The sequence below is a fragment of the Mastigoproctus giganteus genome, chromosome 4 (genome assembly GCF_048544385.1).
Source record: "Mastigoproctus giganteus isolate SK-2022 chromosome 4, ASM4854438v1, whole genome shotgun sequence".
Taxonomy (NCBI): domain Eukaryota; kingdom Metazoa; phylum Arthropoda; class Arachnida; order Uropygi; family Thelyphonidae; genus Mastigoproctus; species Mastigoproctus giganteus.
In genome coordinates this window covers 226,508,859-226,515,710 of record NC_143578.1, presented here as the reverse complement: position 1 = coordinate 226,515,710, position 6,852 = coordinate 226,508,859, and positions in this window count along the sequence as shown.

Below are 6,852 nucleotides of genomic sequence, written 5' to 3'. Positions count from 1 at the left end.
TCCAAAACAGATCTTGACCAATTGCAAACTTGTGGAAAAACTGCAAACTTGAGACCGCAAAACTTAGAGGGCTTTGTATCATCTTCGATGTTGACGTCTCACTCTAGAAGGAAGAGTTTCTGCGGAGTGGTTTTCAACAGAAATTTATTTGGACACAGACAGGGAGGAGGCATCCAATGAAATCAAGATCCATTACTCACCGACTACCAGGTCACTGCACAAGGTTAACTGAATTTTCCAGGTATCTCCCAGAATTAGAAAACTTTTGCATTGTGAAGAAAGGTGAGCTGGTCATTGCACCGTTTCCGGGACTCTATATGAGTTCTAAAATGTTACAATTGCCTAGGACATGGCCATACCTCAAAGACGTCTCAAAACGCAACCAATTTTCGGGCATTGTGCAGAGCCAGGTCATCTTTACAAGGACTGCCCGAATAAATCCTCCCCACAACTTGTGCCAACTGCAAGGCTATTAATAAATCCAGCAATCACTCCGTTCGGGAGGAAGCCTGCCTTGCATATAAAAGAGCAGCTGAAATAACCCATAACAATACAAATTATGGAAAATGGGCATCTAACCTGAAAACATTCAGACTTCGCTTAGCCCAAATAAATGGACAAAAATCAATCTCTGTGACTTCTCAGCTCCATCCTCTCATGGCAGAACTTGACCTAGAACTTCTCCTCCAGGAACCCTACTGCGTTTGTAGTACAGTCGCTGGATATCCACTTGCATACCGATAGATACTGACTGCAAATCAGCTATGCCTTGCAACTATTATAATCCGCAACCCGGACCTGGTTGTGACTAGACTTGATTTCTTATGCACCCCACCTACCTAACTGCAGCCACTGTGGAAGGCTGCTTTGGTCATATCTCAGTCTGTTCATCCCACTTTCAGTTCGACACTGATATCCACCCGCATATTGCCACCCTGGAACAGGCACATGATCTGTTTGAAGATTCACGTGTTATCATCGCAAAAAAAAAAAAAAAAAAAAAAAACAAATGATGATATTAGGGTCCCCGTAAATGATTACATCTACCCATATATTTATTTGTCCGTAAATTGCGTGTGTTCTGGTCGGTATACCCGTTTTGATGGACGAAAAAAAAAAAAAAAACATTTTCCGGGGAAAAACCTTGCTCTCTACGCCTGAGACCGACTAACTCAGCCACGGAGGGAAAAAAAGCCAATTAAAGTTCCTCGTGTCATCGACGGGATTCGAACCCGTACCTTATCCCTGCGGTGTGGGGAAGATGGTGGCGATATCACTGTGCTACCCACGCAGACTGGTACAAGTATCCGTCGCGAGATGGGAAAACACATTAAGAGAAGAGAGAAATAATAATAATAAGTATAAAAGGAGCAAGACCATCCAGCCCCACCAACTGGAAGTGCCTCCTGCTCTAGTGATCACCTGGGTAGGAAGAAAACGCCGACACTTGAAGTGGAGCACCGAAATGAATACGTACATCATGCAAGCATACTACGAAATAACGAAGGTAGAGAGACCGATGTGACAACGTTCAGGGCGAGACTACATACAAAGTAGTTGGAACGATTTCTGCATATTCAGGTCACCGAACAGCGAATAGCAGACTAATGAAGGACCATCGTCGCTAAGAACCTTATAGCTCCTGCAATCTTGGAAAAAATCAAGCAGGACGTGAGCGATCAACTACAAAGGATAAACATGGTCAATACGGAACCAGAGGAGGAAGAACATACCACTACCGAACCAGAGGAGGAAGAGCAAGAAGAAATACAACCCACAGCAGCTGAAGTGGAAAGAGACGAGGTCGTAATATCCAGAATAGAAGACGAGTGGAAGAAGCCCCTAATAGAATTCGAAGTAAAGGATCCCACAAAGACAGACGTAATACCGAAGCAGAGGCCCAATAGAACCACGTGGAGAGTCACAGATCACCTCAATCGGCAAATAATGTCACATTACCTCGAGAACAATGGCGCAAAACTGAAAGCCATCCACAGACGTATATTGTGCTGCCATAGCAACCACTAGGATTAATGGAAGAGAAACGAGGGACCAGCAGCAGAAGAACCGAAAACAGAAGGAACCGCCCGCTTGGGAACGAAGACTTCGGCAGAAGATAGAAGAACTGAGACTCAGGATAGCCCAATTGACCCAGTACCAACGGGGTAATAGGAGTAAGAAATTGATTGGAAAAGTGAAGAACATCCTCAAGAGAGACAGAGTCCACAGCAAACACGAGACAAAAAAATCAGAGAATAGAAGAGTACTTGGACACACTGAAGCATAACCTCCTCGCACTCACCAAGTGATCACACCAATACAAAGAGCGCTCCCAGAGGAAAATAAACAACCGAATTTTCGATGAGGGCTTAAGAGCTTTCTACAGAAGTCTTGGAGAAGACGGTAAAGAAGGTAACGGATCACCCGAGCAGAAGAAGATTGAGGAGTTCTGGGGTTAACATATGGAGCAGTAAAGTAAGACATAACAGCCTAGCCCCCTGGAGAACTAGATCGCAAGAAAACCAAAGATGTACAAGAAATGAGAGAGACAGGGATTCAGGAAGAAATAAAACAGACGATCAAGAACTCTCACAAATGGCGAACTCCAGGAATAGATAACGTCCACAACTATTGGAACAAGAAGCTCACTTGCACACACAAGCACCTGGCAGAGCAGTTCACCCAATTGATAAGGCACCTAGACAATCCCGAAGTTTCTCACTCAAGGAATCACACAGCTGAAGCCTAAAGACGAAGATACAAGAAACCTGACGAAATACAGGCCAATCACCTGCCTTCCAATGATGTATAAGATCCTGATCAGGTGCATAACCAAGAAGATATCAGACCACTTGGAGAGCAAGAACATAATGGCCGAACAGCAGAAAGGATGAAAGCGGCTGAGCAAAGAATGCAAGGAGCAATTAACCACAGATGCCGCGGTTATAGAGGAAGACTAAAAAACCAAACTATTATATTTAGGCCACCCGAATAATTAAATTCATCTGCTGTGATGTGTCCTATGTCTGTTAAATGCGTGTTTTCTATGGTCGATTTTTTGTTTGCGGGACGAAAAAGACCAGTTTCTGGGGGAGGGGGGGAACCTTGCTATCTACGCCTCAGACCGACTAACTCAGCCACGGAATGAAAAAAGCCCATTAAAGTTCCTCGCGTCATTGACGGGATTGGAACCCGGGCCTTTTCCACCCGGTGTGGGGAGGACGGTGACGATACCACTGTGCTGCCACGCAGACTATAGAGGAAGACTACAAGAATCGCCGCAACCTGTACACCGCCTACATCGATTACCGCAAGGCCTTCGACTCCATGCCTCATAGCCTCCTAATAGAGGAGCTGAACATCTACAAAGTCAATCGAATAGTGACAAACACTCTAGGCGAAACGATGGCGAAATGGAGTACCACCATTAAGGTCGGAAACGTCACAACTAGGCCAATCCCCATCAGGAAAAGAATCTTTCAGAGAGATGCCCTGAGCCTATTGTGGTTTTTGTCTAGCACTTAACCCACTATCTACCATTCCGAACGGCAGCAAGTATGGATATAACCTCAAAGAAGGAAGGACAAACCTACACCCTCACCCACCTGATGTACATGGATGACATCAAGCTCTACGCGGGAACTGAGAAACACCTTCAGCAACTACTCCAGATCACCGAAGAATTCAGCAATGATATTAGGATGGAATTTGGTCTAGACAAATGCAAGACTCATGGATTGCACCAGGGAAAATTAGTCAACCGAAACTACCAGCTGCAGACTGGTAAAGAGATCGAAACCATGGCAGAGGGAGAGATATATGATGAAGGCTCAGCAGTTACAGCAAAAGGAAATTAAGGCCTGCCTGACCTAAACATACCACCAGAGACTCAGAAATCTGCTGAAAGGAAAGCTGAATGGAGGTAACACAGTTAAAGCCATAAACAGCTATGCAGTCTCTGTGCTAACATACTCCTTCGGGGTAATAGGAAGATTGGACTAACTTGAGCTGGAGGAAGACAAGGACAATGAAGACCAAGAGCCGCCAACACCACCCGAAGTCAGCCGTAGAGAGACTGAAAATTGCTCAGAAAGAAGGAGGGAGGGGCCTGATAGACCTCATCGAACAACAGGAAACAGCGATTGCTAACATGAAGGATTACTTCCAGAAACACACGGCAGCACTCCATCAGGCCATAAGGAAGATAGACAAGCGTTATACCCCACTCAACCTAAGCGAGGAGACCCCTCCCAACCAGGAGGTTCAAATGAAGCTAGAAATTTGGGCAAAGAAGACGCTCCATGGCAACACTAAAATGATCTCCAACAAGATCATAGATAAAATTGCTTCCAATGCATGGCTCACTAGCGATACGCACTTCCCCAAGAATGAAGGATTCATGCTTGCTATCCAAGCCCAGGTAATCAACACCAGAAACTATAGAAAATACATCACCAAGGAACCAGAAGTGTCCGATGACACGTGGACGATGCCAACTGGCCACAGAAACGATTCAATATATCACCGCGTTCAACATATCATCACACATCAACACATCACCCAGACTGAGTACACTCATAGACACGACCACGTAGCCAGGATAATACATCAGAAGCTAGCAAGGAAATACCAGTTGATCAAAGAACGTGTAGTGTACTACAAATACGAACTCCATGCAGTACTAGAGACCCCAACCCACAAGCTGTCCTGGGACCGCGTCATAATAATAGATAAGACAATGCCACACAACAGACCGGACACAACCTTATCGGACAAGAAGAAAAAGGCAACCTATCTGATTGACATAGAGGTACCCAACACTGGCAACCTGCAGAAAACTCATGGGGAAAAAATCAGGAAGTACACAAACCTAAGAGAGATCAAAGAAATGTGGCATATATAACAAGTAACGACCATTCCGATCATCGTGTCAACCACCGGTATGGTGCCAAAAACCCTACATAACAGCCTAGCAACAACAGGTCTCCCAGCGAATACCTACAAGGAACTCCAGAAAGTCAGAATCCCGAACACCTGCAGGATAGTTAGAGACTTCGACCAACAGTAACACTAGACATAACAACTACCTTGTGTACTTGACAGCAATACCCGTCACGAGGTGAAACCCCCAACCATGGAGGAATAATATAAGAGCAATAATAATAATAATAATAATAATAATAATAATAACGCAGCAGCACCCTACCAGGCCATAAGGAAGACAGGCAATCCGCATATCCCACTCAACCTAAGGGAGGATAACCCTCCCGCCCAGACGGCACAAACGAAGCTAAAAAGATGGGAAGACACTCCAAGGTAGACACTACAATGACATCCCTCAAGACCACATAGATAAAATTGTTTCTAATGCATGACTCGCGAGTGGGATGCCCTTTCCCGAGATTGAAGGATTAATGCTCGCCATCCAACACCAGGTAATCAACACAAGAAACTATAGAAAATACATCGCCAAGGAGCACTTTGTGCTCCTTGGCGACGAGGCCACGTGGCGTATTCGACATGTGTTATCACTGGGGACGCAAGATGATCACCCAGACTGAGTACACTCGCAGAAATGACCAGGTAACCATGAAAATACATCAGAAGCTAGCAAGGAAATACCAGTTGATAAGAAAAGTATTACAAGTACGAACCTAAGGCAGTAGCAGAAACTCCAACCCACAAGCTTTATTGGGCTTCGTCATAAAAAACGAACAAGACAACCCCGCACAACAGACCAGACATAACCTTTTTCGACAAGGAGGAAAAGGCTACCTATCTGATAGACTTAGCGGTGCCCAACACTGAAAACCTACAGAAAACGAATGAGGAGAAAATCAGGAAGAAAGAAAACCTAAGGCAGGAGATAAAAAAGATGTGGCATATACAACAAATAACGACCATCCCGATCATCGTGTCAACCACTTTTATGTTGCCAAAAAACCCTCCATAGCAGCAATAGGTCTCCAAGAGAACATCTACAAGGAATTCCAAAAAGTTGGAATCCTGAACACCTGTGGGGCAGTCAAAGAGTTCCTCGACCAACAGTAACAACGGACATAACAACCACTCTGTATACTTGGTAGCAATACCCATCACGGTGTGGAACCCCCAATCAGGGAGAAATAATATGAGCAACAACAATAATAATAATTATTATAATTATAATATAATACAATTTATTCATCAAAATTTTGTTTATAATAATAATAATAATCTTCGTTGTAATCAATGTAACTCTGGAAGCAAAGTACTTTCTAAATATAGCAACCTGGCCCCAGCCAATGACTTTATAATAACATTAAAAAATTCACCTATTAAAATTTTATTTTAAAAATATGGTATTATTATTTTGCAATGCTATACTTTAAACAGATTTCATTATTTATTTTATTTATTTTTTTTTTAGGCTGAATTACCTTATGGCGTAAGATTCTCAGAAAAATAGAAAATTACAAATTATAATCAAATAATAAAATTTATCAAAATGCAGTCTCATTCAATAACTTTATACTGTTCTTAATGTCACGTGATCTAGTTATTTGTTAAGCCTATTTATGTCTATTTGTATTATTTGCATTACCATTTTTTATAACAAGCAAATACAGTCACTGTCAGGTTAAGATGACATGTTTTATATTCTAAAAGCTTCTCTGATCAAATAAAGCTTTCATAAAACAACAAAAACAAGAATTAAGACATTTATTTCTCAAAAATTGGTCTAATACGAAATAATTGTTTGCGCTGTAGCTTTAAGCATTTGCCAGATTTCTAGTTTAGCGAAAGATTAACTTTACTTACGTGAAATTCTGTAACGGGCTGCCATATAATATTTCATATCGAATTAGAAAC